The sequence below is a fragment of the Barbatula barbatula genome (genome assembly GCF_947034865.1).
Source record: "Barbatula barbatula genome assembly, chromosome: 18".
In the NCBI taxonomy this organism is placed as follows: Eukaryota; Metazoa; Chordata; class Actinopteri; order Cypriniformes; family Nemacheilidae; genus Barbatula; species Barbatula barbatula.
The window spans coordinates 21020203-21039822 of NC_136781.1; the positions used below are offsets into that span (position 1 = coordinate 21020203).

Sequence of the window (19620 nt, forward strand, 5' to 3'; positions counted from 1 at the left end):
TCATGCCTCAAGCCAAATGCCAAAAGCCAAAATGGACTGATCTGAGGCCTGTGTTTGTGTCGGCAGTGTGAAATCAAGCCTCCAGCCCTCCATTCCCTTCTGAACACAAATCCAGAAAAATCCTCCACAGAGTTGAACAAACAACCGACTTCACAGCGTTCACACAACATACTGCATTGTGCTTTCATCATGACAGAATCGAGAAACCAAACCGCACACAACATCACACATGATGTACTTCCTAAAAATACTACACTGCTTTTTGGTCTTTGGAGGTTTTCCCCAGGCAACAAGAAAAACTTACAGAGCTGAAATTAGTTTTCATGTACTTTAGCTCCTTTTGCTTTCTATTTGTCTTTTAGAGAGCATTTCCTTTTCAAATGCACGTTATAAATGACTCAATCTCGTAGTGATTTTAGTTTCTACTCAGCCCCCCTAAAAATTCAGCGATTCTCCATAAACGGCACACAAGTGCAGTCACCTTTAAATTTCATATTAAAACGGCAGTAGACTTTGGCTCCTCCTTCAGCGCATTCTTTAATCTATAAACCACGAGGATCAGAAGACAAGGTTGGGTGTGTGTGTTTTTCGATAGATTATATCTGCATCTGTGCAGTTCTTTGTCGTAAATACAGTTTACAAAATGTCATAGGGAGCAATCGGTTTACTGGAAGTTTCCGCTGCGTTTACCCCTCATTACATCACAGCTGTTTCCTCCAGTGAAAATGAAGCCCTTAACACATATGAACGTATAGTCTACTTTATAAAACAATCATGTTGTTGCTGTCTTCATTTAAAAATGTAACTTTCAATACAAAAGCATTAACTACAATGCAGTGATATGCAGAAAAAATGATTAAAGACAGTGAAAGACGGCATAAAAAGCAATACAGTGGGATAATGAAATAAGTTTTACATCCTACCCGTTTATTTTTTATTTTTATTTAAAGCCCCCCAAATGAAAATTCTAGAATCGCCCGGGGCTGTGCATAAAACCCTAGACAGCTATAATTACTATGAATTGCGATATATCGTCCCGGCCCTACCATACAGTAAAAACACTTTATACATGAGCATGCGCAAATGTGGATAACATATCACTGTTCAATTAAAGTCTGCATCTGTTCGAAATGGGTTTATGATGCATCTAGCATTGATACTAGATTCTTTTAAATGCATTACACGTTTTCATTCTTGGTTCCTTTCGACGATTGTAGAAGAAAGCAGTTCTTCTTACTAACCCGCTCTGTACATGGCACATATGGCCGTGTGTATAACAGAAGATGAGAAAGTGGCTTGTCTGAGAAGTTAAGTGGTTTGCTAATGAGCTTTTATCACGGATGAATGGATGGGCTGTGACAAGACCCTCCTTCATGTTTGTCTTCATACGGCGTAAGACAGCAGCATAACACACACATTTATCTCAGTGCTCTATGACACATTTGAAGTTTTCTGATCCCCGTATGCCAGACATCAGCATATGTGGGTTGAAATTGCCACAAACCTCTATTGTTCAGCTCAAGTGCCACAGGCAGATGCTTTCTCAATCTCAGCCATATATTGCTTCTACATATCTAGAGATAACCCACTAAATTCAGTTAAACCACCGTTCTCCAAAAAGACACAGAAATCTCAAGAGTTTACCACCAGAGAGCTGAAAAGTGTCGTTGATAGATCTGGAGGCGTCAGTTTCCTTTGTCTTAAGATCTGGACCTAAAACCTCTCCAAAGAATGCTGGGTCACTTTTTAAACCATGGTTGGGTCAAAAAGGAATGAACCCAAACCCAAACCAAGGATTTTGGCTGAAACAAGCATGGGTTCATTTTCAATCCTCCCATCTTCTTTAGCTTTTAAATTCCCCTGAATAAAATGCAATCGTTTGTTCTGTTTTGATGGGTCTTTATTTTTCGACAGAATATCTACGTGCAGACTTGACACACCTAACTAGAGGCAGACAATCCTTAAATTGTGGTTTGCTTTACAGAATAGATTCGTATTACACAGTGCAACATACAAAATATCACACTGATCCATGTTGACCCATAGGTTAACTAAACTGGACAGTCGCCAGTCACATTGTTAGTTACATGTACCTGATGGTATTAGTTTCTGGTACCAAGATGGATGATGTTCTGCCTTCTCAGTTCTTTATTTTGCATATCTGACAGGATCAGCACCTGGTGTGGTCTTCTGCTTCTATTGGCTTTAGGGTCTGACGTGTTGTGCGTTCATGAATATCTCAGTGGAAATGAGGTGCTGAGCAATGTCTATAAACCCCAGAGATGATTGTGTATGAAAATCCCTGTAGATCAGCAGTTCCTGAAATCCTCATGTTCAGAGTCACTTAAATCTCCTTTCTTTCTCATTCTGATGCTTGACTTTTCCCAAATGTTCATTTAAAAAAGAATTCACTCAGATGTTGCTAACCATGAGGAATACATTTCTTGGTACCTACGTGTATGACACTTGATATATAATACTTGTTATTAGACGCCTGGCTCATAGTTTTCTGCTATTTTTAAAGGTTCTGAATGTGGCGGCTCCTCGGCTCGTGTGGCATCATGATATAGAAAAGTGTATCTTTCTTGAAGCCTATACTATTTCTGACATACGATTCACTTTGCATACTGACTGTATATAATAATGTGATTTCAAACATTTCTCTGCTACAATGTGATTGGCTGATTAGATATTTGCATTAACAGACATTGTTCACCTGCATCTCTGAAAGCAATTGCTGTCCTGTTATTTTTCAACATTAATATGCGATCATTTCCATTATGCTTTTTCATGTTGAAATAAATCAAGGAATACAATGAATGATACAAAATATAGTAACATGAGAAAAATGTCATATAAAGTTAAAAAAGGTGCTAAAGATATTAAATGACTTGAACATTAAGGATTGTATTTTGATATCTGATCCTTTCAGCGGTGTGAGCTGTACACACGTCTGAGAGATGTGAACCATCCGTCTTCAGCATGAGTTTATATGAAATAAAACACACGTGATGTCACTTGACAGTGCACGGCTCATTCTTCATGTGAATGGATCTGCTCTTGCTGGAGCTGCTGACGCTGTCGATGTTTGGGCCCATTGAGGCTCTGTCATGTAGCACTATTACCAACACAACATTCTGCGTCCCATCATCTCACCTCGTGCACTCATTTATAAAGTCTTCCTGTGTTGGTCAAGATGGCCACACAGCATGCAATGTGTGTAATTCACCAAAATACAGTGTTCAATTGAAATTTGTGATCTTTCCCAAAGAATAAGTGTATTGTTTCCACAATGACTGCATTTGACCCTTCGTGAGACATGGTCATTAACAATGAAAAGTCGGCTGAGTCGGCAATAGCAATAGTAATGGTAATCCTTGCCCTGGTAAAAAAAAGATTCAGACTTTTAGATGAACTGCTTTGACAGTTTATCAAAATCACTACATCAATTCGATTCAAATAGAAAAAGTGAATGAAAATCTTTATTTGATTTACTTATATATTTTGAAAATAAAAGTAATTTTTATGTAATGGCTGATGTTAAGATGTTCACTTATGTTAATGTTAATTATTCCGTTTATACCACAGTAACCACATTGTTCAAATGTTAGCGGTCAAGACATTTTGTCCTGGAATGCGCTCATTTCTATTTCTACTGTTCGATTTTTCTACATTTTTCGCATCCGTAGCAAGCATCTTGAGAGGCGTTCAGAGACAATATCCATAAATATTAGTAATTTCTTCTTAAACAATGCAAGTTACCGCTCATTTTGTTTGTTGTTAGATCTTTATTCAGCGTTGGACAGTAGACTACAGTATAACCTCATTCCGTTAAACATGGCGCAGCGATATGGTACTTCATAGGTGTGTGTTTGAACTGAAAAAGAATACACACCAGTGCATGTCCATTTTGGGCTGTGTGTTTTCTTTGAGCGAGAGAGTGATGTGTCAATGAAATGATAGCTTTATGGAGCTTTTAAACATTGCTCTGTTTGTGTGAGTACTCAGACCAGCCGACACATCAGTGCGATCTATAATCAAAATGTATTATTAAACAAATTAAAGGTAAGAATACACTTTTTCACATAGTTTTCAGAAATGGAGCACATTGACCTACTTAACAATGGACACTTCTGACCCTTTAGATTTGAGACAATAAACTCAAAACTATTCACACTTTAATTTGTCCATTTCAGTTTTCGATAAACAATGTCCAGTAATAGACTTGCATCCCAAATGAATGATCTTTACTAACTGTCAAATCTCAAACCACCATTCAGTCTTAGAACATGACATTTTTAACATATACAAATTGTGGTTTATATGTTTTGCATTGTTTGACAATATTACTAATAAAGCACAATAAAATGATCTGTGCACATGTGATATGTATCCTGATCAGCACTGAATTTACAATTACTTAGATGTTGAATTCGGTTCTGTACCGTACACAATAAAAACAATATTATATATAAAAACTGTAAAAGGAACTAGCAGGGTCCAAAAGGGCTAAAAAATTTCCTGGGTGAGAATTGTTTGGGAAGCAATATTTCTGATAATAAAGATATATGAAATGTATAAAACCGATTAACCTTATTCTCACCTCCATTACTAAATAATGAAATACATGACTGGAGTTTCAGAGTAATTAGAATCACAGCTTAAATGCAAATTAAAATGACTAATCTCTATAAATACAGGGCAGACAGGAGACAAATAACGGGTGAATATGGGATGGAGGGATTATTAGCATAAGATTACAAATTTTACATTTCAACACAGATGGAAACTGTTCAATGGAAAAAAGTGTGAAAATTGGGTTACTACTAAATCGTTGCATCTACTTATTTTAAGAACGACTAAATGAACATCAAATTATAAATTCATTTGGGTGAATACAGGAACAGGTGGACAGATTTCTAAAGTGAATGTGTGCTCATGCAACTGTCTAATGGACACATCTCTTCTCATGACTACTGTTGATGTGACACTTGTGTCATAAATACCATATTTGATTGTTAGTTGTTTGTTTTGTATTGGGAAGTGTTGTTGTATTTGGAGGTGTTTTTATAGGTCTCTTTCTATCCAATGTTTCTCCAGTGAGCTCTTTTGTTAATGGTCAAAACACATTACAGGTTATGTTTACTGCCAGGTGCTGATGCTCAAAATGATTTACCGTTAGATGTAACCACCATTACGTCCATTAATGTGCATTAAAAAAAAAAAGCAGAACTCTACACAATTTTCTATGTGTAAAACTCACTTCACCACATGTGAAACTGTAATGAATTGATTGAGCAGAGACAACAAGACCACAATAATCTGGACATTTAAAAGTGAATTTTGATCCGTCTCTGTATTTAAGAATTCACTATGGATCCAATGTGACGTCATGTTTCATTTAGCCTTTACACAGTTTACTCAGACAGAAGGGAAAATATTTATTATGGTTAATGATTGACAGTTGATGTACAACAATACGCACAATAAAATTTCGCACCACACACAGTATTATAAATAAATATAAAAATTTACTTATATATACAGTATTTGCACACAATGTCCTTTGCACAGGGCCCGATATTCTGTGCTATGCCCCTGATGCCCACTACTGACAAGCAGACAAACATGCCAACTAAAGTATGTGTCAAAGAAACATGAGTGCAGATGTTGAGGTAAATGTGTGATGTGTGTGTGCAGTGCACTACACCAGACACATGATAAATGGACTCATCTGGCAAAGAGCGGATGTGTCTGACGGTGTCATTGTTTCTCCTCTGTGACCGTCCTTAATACTTCAGTAGAGTCTAAGTGCTCGGAAACAGCTCTCCAAAATAAATTATGTTTGTCCCGAAACACCTGTGTGTGTGTTTGAGCACATTTCTTTACTAAACATGATCAACTGAAAATAAAACACTTCCCCCAGTGATCCCACAGCATTTCCCAAACACTTCCCCCAGTGAACACACAGCATTTCCCAAACACTTCCCCCAGCGAACCCACAGCATTTCCCAAACACTTCCCCCAGTGAACACACAGCATTTCCCAAACACTTCCCCCAGTGAACACACAGCATTTCCCAAACACTTCCCCCAGCGAACCCACAGCATTTCCCAAACACTTCCCCCAGCGAACCCACAGCATTTCCCAAACACTTCCCCCAGCGAACCCACAGCATTTCCCAAACACTTCCCCCAGTGATCCCACAGCATTTCCCAAACACTTCCCCCAGCGAACCCACAGCATTTCCCAAACACTTCCCGCAGCGAACACACAGCATTTCCCAAACACTTCCCCCAGTGAACACACAGCATTTCCCAAACACTTCCCGCAGCGAACACACAGCATTTCCCAAACACTTCCCGCAGTGAACACACAGCATTTCCCAAACACTTCCCCCAGCGAACCCACAGCATTTCCCAAACACTTCCCCCAGTGATCACACAGCATTTCCCAAACACTTCCCCCAGTGAACCCACAGCATTTCCCAAACACTTCCCCCAGCGAACACACAGCATTTCCCAAACACTTCCCGCAGTGAACACACAGCATTTCCCAAACACTTCCCCCAGTGAACACACAGCATTTCCCAAACACTTCCCCCAGTGATCACACAGCATTTCCCAAACACTTCCCCCAGCGAACCCACAGCATTTCCCAAACACTTCCCCCAGTGAACACACAGCATTTCCCAAACACTTCCCCCAGTGAACACACAGCATTTCCCAAACACTTCCCCCAGCGAACCCACAGCATTTCCCAAACACTTCCCCCAGCGAACCCACAGCATTTCCCAAACACTTCCCCCAGCGAACCCACAGCATTTCCCAAACACTTCCCCCAGTGATCCCACAGCATTTCCCAAACACTTCCCCCAGCGAACCCACAGCATTTCCCAAACACTTCCCGCAGCGAACACACAGCATTTCCCAAACACTTCCCCCAGTGAACACACAGCATTTCCCAAACACTTCCCGCAGCGAACACACAGCATTTCCCAAACACTTCCCGCAGTGAACACACAGCATTTCCCAAACACTTCCCCCAGCGAACCCACAGCATTTCCCAAACACTTCCCCCAGTGATCACACAGCATTTCCCAAACACTTCCCCCAGTGAACCCACAGCATTTCCCAAACACTTCCCCCAGCGAACACACAGCATTTCCCAAACACTTCCCGCAGTGAACACACAGCATTTCCCAAACACTTCCCCCAGTGAACACACAGCATTTCCCAAACACTTCCCCCAGTGATCACACAGCATTTCCCAAACACTTCCCCCAGCGAACCCACAGCATTTCCCAAACACTTCCCCCAGTGATCCCACAGCATTTCCCAAACACTTCCCCCAGCGAACCCACAGCATTTCCCAAACACTTCCCGCAGCGAACACACAGCATTTCCCAAACACTTCCCCCAGTGAACACACAGCATTTCCCAAACACTTCCCGCAGCGAACACACAGCATTTCCCAAACACTTCCCGCAGTGAACACACAGCATTTCCCAAACACTTCCCCCAGCGAACCCACAGCATTTCCCAAACACTTCCCCCAGTGATCACACAGCATTTCCCAAACACTTCCCCCAGTGAACCCACAGCATTTCCCAAACACTTCCCCCAGTGAACACACAGCATTTCCCAAACACTTCCCGCAGTGAACACACAGCATTTCCCAAACACTTCCCCCAGTGAACACACAGCATTTCCCAAACACTTCCCGCAGTGAACACACAGGATTTCCCAAACACTTCCCCCAGTGAACACACAGCATTTCCCAAACACTTCCCGCAGTGAACACACAGCATTTCCCTAACACTTCCCGCAGTGAACACACAGCATTTCCCAAACACTTCCCGCAGCGAACCCACAGCATTTCCCAAACACTTCCCGCAGCGAACCCACAGCATTTCCCAAACACTTCCCCCAGTGAACCCACAGCATTTGCAAAACACTTCCCCCAGCAAACACACAGCATTTCCAAAACACTTCCCCCAGCGAACACACAGCATTTCCCAAACACTTCCCGCAGTGAACACACAGCATTTCCCAAACACTTCCCCCAGTGAACACACAGCATTTCCCAAACACTTCCCGCAGTGAACACACAGCATTTCCCTAACACTTCCCCCAGTGAACACACAGCATTTCCCAAACACTTCCCGCAGCGAACCCACAGCATTTCCCAAACACTTCCCCCAGCGAACCCACAGCATTTCCCAAACACTTCCCCCAGCGAACCCACAGCATTTCCCAAACACTTCCCCAAGTGAACACACAGCATTTCCCAAACACTTCCCGCAGTGAACACACAGCATTTCCCAAACACTTCCCCCAGTGAACCCACAGCATTTCCCAAACACTTCCCCCAGTGAACCCACAGCATTTCCCAAACACTTCCCCCAGTGAACACACAGCATTTCCCAAACACTTCCCGCAGTGAACACACAGCATTTCCCAAACACTTCCCCCAGTGAACCCACAGCATTTCCCAAACACTTCCCCCAGCGAACACACAGCATTTCCCAAACACTTCCCCCAGTGAACACACAGCATTTCCTTAACACTTCCCCCAGTGAACACACAGCATTTCCCAAACACTTCCCCCAGTGAACCCACAGCATTTCCCAAACACTTCCCCCAGCGAACACACAGCATTTCCCAAACACTTCCCCCAGCGAACACACAGCATTTCCCAAACACTTCCCCCAGTGAACACACAGCATTTCCCAAACACTTCCCCCAGTGAACACTCAGCATTTCCCAAACACTTCCCCCAGCGAACACACAGCATTTCCCAAACACTTCCCCCAGTGAACACTCAGCATTTCCCAAACACTTCCCCCAGCGAACACACAGCATTTCCCAAACACTTCCCCCAGCGAACACACAGCATTTCCCAAACACTTCCCGCAGTGAACCCACAGCATTTCCCAAACACTTCCTGCAGCGAACCCACAGCATTTCCCAAACACTTCCCCCAGAGAACACACAGCATTTCCCAAACACTTCCCCCAGTGAACACACAGCATTTCCCAAACACTTCCCCCAGTGAACCCACAGCATTTCCCAAACACTTCCCCCAGTGAACACACAGCATTTCCCAAACACTTCCCCCAGTGAACACACAGCATTTCCCAAACACTTCCCCCAGTGAACACACAGCATTTCCCAAACACTTCCCCCAGTGAACCCACAGCATTTCCCAAACACTTCCCCCAGCGAACACACAGCATTTCCCAAACACTTCCCCCAGTGAACACACAGCATTTCCCAAACACTTCCCGCAGTGAACCCACAGCATTTCCCAAACACTTCCCCCAGTGAACCCACAGCATTTCCCAAACACTTCCCCCAGTGAACACACAGCATTTCCCAAACACTTCCCCCAGTGAACCCACAGCATTTCCCAAACACTTCCCGCAGTGAACCCACAGCATTTCCCAAACACTTCCCCCAGTGAACCCACAGCATTTCCCAAACACTTCCCGCAGTGAACCCACAGCATTTCCCAAACACTTCCCCCAGTGAACCCACAGCATTTCCCAAACACTTCCCCCAGTGAACCCACAGCATTTCCCAAACACTTCCCCCAGTGAACACACAGCATTTCCCAAACACTTCCCGCAGTGAACCCACAGCATTTCCCAAACACTTCCCCCAGCGAACCCACAGCATTTCCCAAACACTTCCCGCAGTGAACACACAGCATTTCCCAAACACTTCCCGCAGTGAACCCACAGCATTTCCCAAACACTTCCCCCAGCGAACCCACAGCATTTCCCAAACACTTCCCCCAGTGAACCCACAGCATTTCCCACACACTTCCCCCAGTGAACCCACAGCATTTCCCACACACTTCCCCCAGTGAACCCACAGCATTTCCCAAACACTTCCCGCAGTGAACACACAGCATTTCCCAAACACTTCCCTCAGTGAACACACAACATTTCCCAAACACTTCCCCCAGTAAATGTACAAGGAAATCGGGGAAACAAGTTATTATATATCCCAATATCCTGTAATTTTAAAGGAAAAAAACTATTATTTTACGGTATATTTCTGTCGCTCCAGCTGACAGAAAATTTCAGTTTCTTTTACAGATTTTTTTTCCAGTGCAGGTTTTGTCTTGTGATAAAAACTCATTCACACATTTTGAGATGTGGCTTAATAACCACATGTACCATCATGGGATCTGATGAAAATCAACAGAAATCAAAGCAACCTGCAAATTCCTCTTTCACTTCACTTTATACTTCCAGCGCTAGCTCATTAAAGAGGCCGGTGTCTAGTGCATTGGTACTGTGAGTTAAAGACGGGCGAGGTGCGCTGGCACCCCTTCGGCTGACAGTCAGCTAGAATCTCAGCGTGAGTCGATAAGGTGACAGATTTCCTGATGAAATTGGAATTCCGCAGGAGCCCGCTGTGGCTCTTTTATCAGCTCTGATGGTCTCCAGATAAAAGCCAAAGATTTATTCTCACTCAGTAATGAGCAGGATAATTAATTTTTGTCGACATCCATCACATTCTCAACAAGGCCATTGTCTTGAAAATTGCTCCTCAACCGTGTTCGCAGCAGAGAGAGAAATGTGAAGTGACGAGGAGAGTAATGAAGCATGGGATTATTCAGACACACTTTATTAGAAAAGCTAATAGTTTCTCTATTTTAATTTATCATGTAATAAATGGAACAGGAAGCATACGCAGAGGTGATTGAGTTACTGCAAGTGTAAATACATCACAGCTTGACGTTATTCAACATGAATTGAAAAAAATTCAAAGGCAATTGCAAAGATTTGGAATAGCAGACTTTCTTTAATTGCTAGTAATTGAGATAACATCAGCCAATGACATTATCAACTTTTGTATAAGTAGTGGTGGTATTGCATTATGAGAGGTCATGAATGTATTCATTGCCTTATTGTACTTAAAACAGGTTTCATTTTCTTCATTCAAGATTTCTTTTTCCAGTCCAGGGTGAAATATAAGCGGCACCTATTCTTGACAGGACTCAAACTGTAATTATTTTACCGTCGTTGTCATGGTTGTGTTTCTTTCATCAAAATCTCATACTATATGAAACACATGAATACATTTCCACGTGATTTTATTCCCCGTCTGACAGGCTGTGCTGTGTCCAAAGTGACACTACTGCACACTTAATGAGAGTCTCTCTTGAGCACAACTGTGTGTGCAAATAAAGACTTTACAAAGTTCTCATTAACATCTCATGACTCTCTTTAACACACACACGCGCGCACGCGCACACACAGCAAGTCAGATGAAATCAGGATTTCTTTCGGTCACACTCTATATCTACTTTTTTGCCTCGAAATAAATTCTTACATTTATGTCTTAAATAAGTTAGTAAATTGTTTATATTTTACAGAGATATTTGACATCTAGTACACAGTACTGTCATCTAGACTGCTGTACATGACCCACAAACCCCCCGCCCCATACCATCTCGCCTATCTTATTGTCATTTTATTAAAAGACTCTGTATGGATTTAAGGGAAGTGGTGTGGTGGCGTGGGTTTTTATTTTGAAAGGCAATCAAATGAAAGCAGCCCCTTTGTATAGCGTCAAAGTCAAATACAGGCAGAATGTGTGCAGAATATTGAGATCTTTATAGCTGAAATTAGTGAGATGGAAATAACAGATGGACAGAGAGGGCGATACGGCTCTGTGGGAATTTAGAGTCAAGACTGCCAAAAAAGCATTTCATAAAACTCAAATTTGATTGGATGTTTCACTTCTTATTGTGCCAAACAGCATCCCTCATGGTGCTGAGAACACAATGCACTTCGTACGGGCTGATGTGAGCTCCATTCACTGCGTGTGAAAGGTGAATACTGAAATAGAGAGTTTGTACTTTCGCTCATAGTTCACGTCTTTGGGAGAGTTTATCGGTCCCCACATAATAAATGTGCGTCACTCCCTCTACAGAAGAATGTGAATGTGTTCTCAATTCATGAGTGTGAAACGTGACGAATATTGATACACGTTGATTAGAAAGATATACACATAAAGAAACAAAGACACAAAAGCATATGGTTTAGTAACAGGGTTTAAGGTTTCCTTGCTGTATTACCTTTTGCGACTTTAATAAAGTGATGAACTTCAGCGCTTTCCTATTATACTTTTCATTCCAGGTTACTGTACTGCAACTGCGTATGAACGTTTTAAAAGCGTAATCTGCATTTTGATGTTAATGGCGTAACTTAATGACTCTTGTAACCTCTGTACGGTGTGCACATGAATGCAATTATCTGTATGTACAGTTAAGTGACCTCTATTAAAGTGTTTTAATGGGCTTTAGAGAATATATCTTCCACACTGTGAAAAAAAACTGCAAATGAGAAAAATCTGGTTATACAAGGAATATGTAGGTTCTAGGGAACATAAGAGTATCAGCCTCGTGATATGCTAACATTAATAATATGCTTTATTAGTGTTGTTCATTGTTCGTTCATTTTAGCTAATGCATTAACTAATTGTTAACAAATAGCAGCTTATTGTAAAGTGTTATCCTTTCTTCTGACATCTATTTGCATATTTTATCATATTTTATATTACATATAAAGTTGTGACCAGAAGTGATGTGTGGTGGGCAGATTGGGGGGTTACACGCAACCATAAAAACATGAGGTTACAATGGACAAAACGTTTGGGTATTTATAAGACAAACTGTTTTGGCAAATAAAGTGTGTCAGAAAAAATAAACAGGAAATATGGTTTACAGTTGAATCTGTTATCTAAGTTGATCCTTTTCCTCTTGACTCAATAAGCTTTTGTCATTTTTGGGCCAAGCCTCCTTAAATTCTCCTCAAACCTGAGCTTCGGCTTACACTCCAAGAACCCCTAGCCAACATAAATACAATTTGTTGATGCATCTTTAAATTATATTTAAATAAAGAGCGAAGACTTCCACATTTTCCTGCTGGGCTTCATTTTGAAATCTTGTTTAGTCAAATTCACAGTCAAGTGTTGATTCCTGCACAAAAGCTCAGATTCAGCATTTCATTTACGCAGAACCAAAGCGTAAAACCCCTTCGCTACCCTGCAAGCCGCTGTATCCTCAGGGAAATGCAAATCAAGCTTAAGTTTGATATTTAGGATGTGGACCTGCTTTCTGAAGTTGGTCTTTTTGCTGATCTTACGAGGCTAGTTAGTGTTGTGGGATATGCTGATATAATTTCATACGAGTAAGCGGTGTTAACTCTACCTGCAGTGAACATCCAGTACAGTATGATGAAGAGTCATCTGCTTCTGTCTGAACTGCAGTCTGCTGATAACACAAGTCTAATGGCTGCACCGCCGTCTCATTTTTCACTCACAGACAGACAGAAATTAGCTGCTCATCTAAAATAATTTCACCTTTAATTTTCTGATAAAACCTGGAAGAAGATGCACACCACACATATATCATCCTGTCTCTATTGACCTTCAAGCTCAGTATCATGACCTCCACATTACGCTCCAACTCTAACAACACTAATACATGACGTCTACTCATAGAACGTATTAACATGTAAAGCAATATTATTCAGCTGCTATTCAAACAGAACGATGTAAATGTGAACTTTGACTTGGTTCATATATTTTGTTGTATTTCATTCAGAGACGGCTTCAGATTGAACTCAAATTCAAAAAGCAAGGCCTTAGTTCTTTCGAATATATTTGGTAAATTTTATCCACAGAATCTTTTTACAGAGTAATGCTTGCCATGACTTTTTTATGTACGTAAGGTTGTAAAACGTCTAAGAGACAATCCTGATGCTAAACTGTCTCTCTGGTGATGGAGTCATTTGTTGTAGTCCTCCAGTGAAAAGCGTTTTGCAGGAGATGAGCTCGTGTAAAGCGGTTAATGTAATGAGGATAAACCCCCTCGACAGGCGACAAGGTAACACAATTTATCACCGTCCACTCCCATCAGCACACAGCTGGAAACACGCAGACAAAACAACGTCTGATTGATGTTCTCTTTGTCTGCTCTGACAAAACTTTCCTGCCGACGACCCTAAAGAGAACCTGCATCAAAGAGGGTGAAACTTTGAGACAGACGCTTTGAGTTTTGTTCTAGCTGTTTTGACAAAATTATTTTTAATCATTAAAATAACCTTAATAATAAAATATGGGTTGTTCATTAATTTTTCCTTTTGATTGTTGTTCAACGGTAGATTAAGATGTCAATACGGGGAAGAAGCTTGTTTTTTGAAGTTTTTAAAGTTGCAGAGAGCTGAGAAATGTTTAACTTGCTGCGCTTGTCAATGTTACATTTTACTTTAGATACAAACTACCTGTGACATCAGATACTTATAACCCATTATTTCAGAGGATGTTTCGTATTATAGCAAACATAGCAAAAAAAAAAAGAGGTAAAGGGCCCTCAGTCTGCAGTTTCACATGAAAATTAAATGCATTGGTGGACGTCCTAAATTCCGCCATTTTAAAATGAAAACTGTAACTGAACGTAAGATGAATTCTATATCATTCCTTTATATCTGTAAACACTGTATGACATTATTTATTCCTGTTATATATCATATCCCAATCATTTTATAATATTTGTGTTGTAACTGTTTTATAAAATAAATAACTGTAGCCTCTCGATTTTTAGCGTTACAGTGAAAAAAATGAAATCATTACTGACTGTGTCAATATAAAGACTGAATATGAGAGGGTCCATAATAGCTCCCTGGGGTATACCCACATCACAGCCAGGAGCTGCTGATGGTTCTCTATTCACCTTTAATCTCTGAGCTTCTCATAAGATTCTGTCCACTTACAGTACTAAGTGCCTTGTGAACAGTTGAACTCTGACAGCTTTGCAATAAGGATCAAAGATGAAACTTGTCAAAGGATTTCCCTTCAGCCTAACAATGTGGATCTAATTTGTCCCCAACCCAATTTACAGTTAACCTTCCCTGAACAGAAGCAGTTAACTATTACTGTCGGATAGGGGTGTGACAAGATCCGATTGGTCTCGCGAGAACACAACGTCCTCGAAATTGTGACCAATTGTTCTCTAAATTTAACCTGTGCGACCTCAAAAAATATTTACGGAGCTTTTAGCTCTTTACAAAAAGTCAGTTGAGCTTGTGATAAAACATTTTTCAGTGTTTACATATTGTTTATTACTGCGTAATATAATTAATAAAAATAGAAGTTTAATTTTTAGGTTGATTTTATAATGCCTAAATTGTTTGTGTTTTTAAGGTGAAGAGACTATTTTTCCCTATATGGTCACAATTTCGAGGATTTTCTTCAAAAACGTCTAAAAATCTCGTCTCGTTCTCGTTCTCGTCAACTCAGTCTCGTGTCTCTTCTCGTGGGTAAGTGTCTCGTCACACCCCTACCGTCGGATAATAGGTCTGAAGCATTGACCGTAATCTAAAAGGACACGTCCTTCAATAACCTTCGACACAACAGGTTGTACACTAATGAGGCTTTAATGGAGCCTCTAAAGAACAGCCAGATTGGAAAATAAATGTTATTATGACCATCTTCCAGCTCTTGGGAATATCACCAAATGCATAAACTTGTAGATGGCATTTGCTATTGCCTAACAACAATGCATTTGTGTTGTTTGAGGATACCTCGGCTTTGTAGCAATATTGTCGATTTATCGACTATTTTAACATTCTCAAAACCAAGTCGATTATAGTTTACAAGTATAATGCCGGATTATAGGATTACAGTGAGGTGGTTCTGTGGTAATGTTATTCAATCTTACAAGGAAATAAAGATGGTGTTATTTGTGATTAAATCAGTGTAACAGTATCATTCGAAGCGTTTTCTGTCAATCACCTTCACTTCCCCCAAATCACCCTGGAGTTCCTATTAACGTTATCAATTACAAAAATAAATTGGGTTTGGTTTCTTATTACTTTATTTTCTAGTGTTACAAACTAAGACCTGTCAGTGTGTAATTTGGGTTTAAGAGCTGCTTTGCGAGCGGTATCTGGATCTCATTCATTTCCACATGTCTGCGTTTAACTGTGGAAGAGTGTTTTAGATTTAGTTTTCCTTAAGAAACCACTTTTGAATAAAAGAAAGCGTCCGAGTCAGAATGCTGGGGGCTTTGGTTTGTTTTGGTCCCTTTGATTGTGCTTTCAGATTTGCTCTGGTCACTTTTTGCCTAGCTGTATCCCTAGCTGTCAAAGCCGAATCCTCATTCATATTCTAAAGGTAAGGCTATGGTCAAATATACCAGAAAGAAGATTCAATGGAATCAGGCTTATCACAGAGTTTCACATCGCTCATATGTATTTATGTGTCTTATTCAAGTTCCCATCTACATTTTTTCTCCCACGTTGCATTTCTAAATTAAGATGACCACTTATTTAAAAGTGTTCTTAATTGGTCAGTGATCTTTGGAGACTTAATGGATGTCTGATTTTTTCCAGTGACTTTTTCTATAATAAAAAAATCAAGGTTTCTTAATTCATGTGCATAGAACATGTAGAATATAAGAAGCTTTAAGTATTGTGTACATATACACACAAAGCATCGTATATTCTGCATGTACTCTTATCAATACACTTATCACTTATGTTATGTTGAATAATGGAATAATGGACTTATAATAATGTAATAAATAATAGACCAGAAGGGTTTTTTCTTTCTTTCTTTAGCATGAACATAGCAGAACTAAGATGATCCCCTTTCATTTAGATTACATCTGTGCTCAGACGGAGCCCCGGCTCACTTCACAGCCTTGCAGCCTCTTTGGACTTGTCTTTTTAAAAGAGCTGCTATCCCAGAGGACTTTTAAAGTGTTCTGCGAGTTTTCCACGAATGAAAATCCTTTCAGTCTGAGTGACGTGCCGCAGCTCTCCTGCTCTCTACACCAATTTGTCCCAAATCTCTGCTGGTCTCTCGGGCTCTTTCATGCTATGAAGTGCTGGAGCGTCTTATCCTGGCAGGCAAGGGCGATTCCTTTCAGGCTTTTTGACCTCTTTCTTTAGACAAAGTCATGTACAGCAAGCCATTGACATGACAAAAGTGAATATTTTGTTGTACGTTTTTTTTCTCATATCTGTGATAGTTGCATAAATGTTATTTTGCTTACTACATCATCATGACGTGATTGTGAATTTACAGCAAAGTAAAGGACAATGTCATCTAAACATCAGATTAAGCACGTGAAAGATTTGAGAAACCTCCAATATCACATGAAAATCTGAAAATGTTCAGAAAAACATGATTTAAGTGCACTTAACAGGACATTCTACTTAATAATAATAAAATGTGTGAGGCTAAATATATCCAATACAAACAGGTTTTTCTGTAAATTGTCAATTGCATTGAAATGAATATTGTATTATATAGCAGGTGAAGTTTATTTAATAAAACACTTTTGTTGATTATGAATTAACCACAGTTATGTTATTATACAAACAACATATGAGTGACGCCATTTTATTAACCAGACACACTTTAAACATTAAAAAATTATCAACAATTATGCGACTGTATGGCAACAATCAGTTTTACCTTCATTATTTTAAAAGTACTGAAGACTTTTTATTGGTTAGGCTGATGTTCATGAAGATTAAATGAAGATAAAATTCAGTTAAGATGAAAATTATTTTACTTATTTAGAATTTTGGTAAATTTGATTATTATTGCAATAACTGTATATGCCAGAGTTATATATAGTTTGGTTTTTTATGTTAATTTTAGTTAATTATGAGCTATTTTGTTATTATTTTATTTTATTATTATAATTTGAGTGCTTATAACTTATTACAGTTCACTCTGAGCAACATTAAAGATGTTTTATTTAAAATCTTTTAGGCCAATATTTTATTTGATTTCAATATACAGAAAGGTCTTCAACATATAATAAACTATAATAGCCTTGCAATGTCGTGTGATAAACCTTTTGTGCTTTCAAGATTAAAAAAATTCATGCCAATCACTACATTTGTGAATTATGAAGTATTGATTATCAAAACATGTACATTTTGCAATTGCTTTTTGTTTATTTTTCAGATTTATTTTCATTAATAAATAGAGATATGCATGGATGCACACTGAAAATATGTCTCTAATGAGAGATTCATTGTTTCAAATATGTATCCCATAATGTATCAGCAGTCGTAAATGCATCGGCAAACGACTGAAATCAGTAAACATTTCACAAACCACAGTAAGCACATTATTTATATTTCATGTCGCGTGCCCCTTTTCTAAAACTCTTTTTGCATGAGAGTTGAAACATTGTGAATGTTTTATTCATGGGTCATTCAAGTAAAATGAGCAGGTAATAAAAGAGCTAAAGGCTGTTTTAATGATACATTGAGGAGTTGGAGAGGCAGTAGATGTGTGTGCTGGCTCAGGGAGAAAAGAACTGGCGGCTAGAAATGTAAAAATCATATAAACCTTGGGGGAAAACTTTACAGTAGAAATGATCTGAGAGTAGATGAAATGAGTGTGAAGCGATAGATGCTGATCTTTGGATATCCTTGAGATTCAACCGTCTTCACATCCACTAGGGTGATGGCTGTTTTTCTGGCACGGTTTTATTTTTGGTTAGGTTTGAGATCCAATAAGCATTTCTGGTCTTAAATGGATTTAGGATACATATTCTCAGAGCTGCTCATCCCACATACGCTCAAGTAAGCACTGATAGTTCAGTTGGATGGGAGATGTTCCGGAGGCCGCCCCGCACGTTGTGTAAGCAGCTTTTCATCGGCTATTTTCTGCCGCCGCAGTGCATCTGTGTCAGGCCTTTACGTAGGAGTTTCTATTTAGTCTCCTCATAACGTTTTCTTAAATGGAGATTAAACTGTCTTGTAATTAACCCTCGTCTCGGGTATACTCAGAAGTCAAGGCCGAGAAATGCGTTTTTTAGCAAACCAGAATGTCATTGACATAAACCTCTGACACCAATGAAATATCTTCCTCCACGACTTCAACTCTTAATGCTTTTCTCCGACCGTTGCGTTTCACAGAGAAATATATGCAGGCCACAGGTTGTGATGTTTTTATCTTTTTATCACTCAAGGTGACCATTAGTCTGGGTCTCAGACCGTACACTCGCTGTCGGATGCTTTTTCTGCATTAAAATGGAAACCGGTTTCGGTGTGATGGACTACCAGACTGCTTTTAAGAGTCAGCGTACTGCTGCAAGTGCTTCTGTGCATAAAATAAAATCACTTATAGAGTCATCTAAGCATATACAGTCGTATTGAGAACGCTATTAATGCATCCGGTGAGACGTTATGAATATTTTCGTGTTTCTCATAATGTAAAGATCATGGATTAGATTGCAGTGAACACACAGAAGACAAGATATTCATGGGATGAAACAAATACATTTAAGTATACAGTATTTACACTTTTTTTATCGTGTGAAAATGTCCTTGTTATTATTTCCATGCTTCCACATCACATTTAACTGAAGTTTGCTCTACCATCACATTAGATTCATTTAGTCTGGAGAAATGAATCGGCTGTGTTATGAGGCTCTTGTTTCATATTGAAATGCATAAAGTTTTTAAATGATTTCCGAATGAAGCGCTTGGTGGACTGTGTCAACATTGTTTCACGCTGCTGTAAAGTGCATAATTCATTCACAGTGTATCACAGTGACCCAGAGGTACAC

At 39.8% G+C, this 19620-nt stretch overlaps 1 protein-coding gene across 2 annotated transcripts in view; it reads left to right on the forward strand.

The window, feature by feature from the left end:
* il1rapl2 (interleukin 1 receptor accessory protein-like 2) overlaps positions 1-19620 on the forward strand; it is a 158138-nt gene that overhangs the window by 121333 nt on the left and 17185 nt on the right. The gene's annotated exons all lie outside the window — the stretch shown is intronic.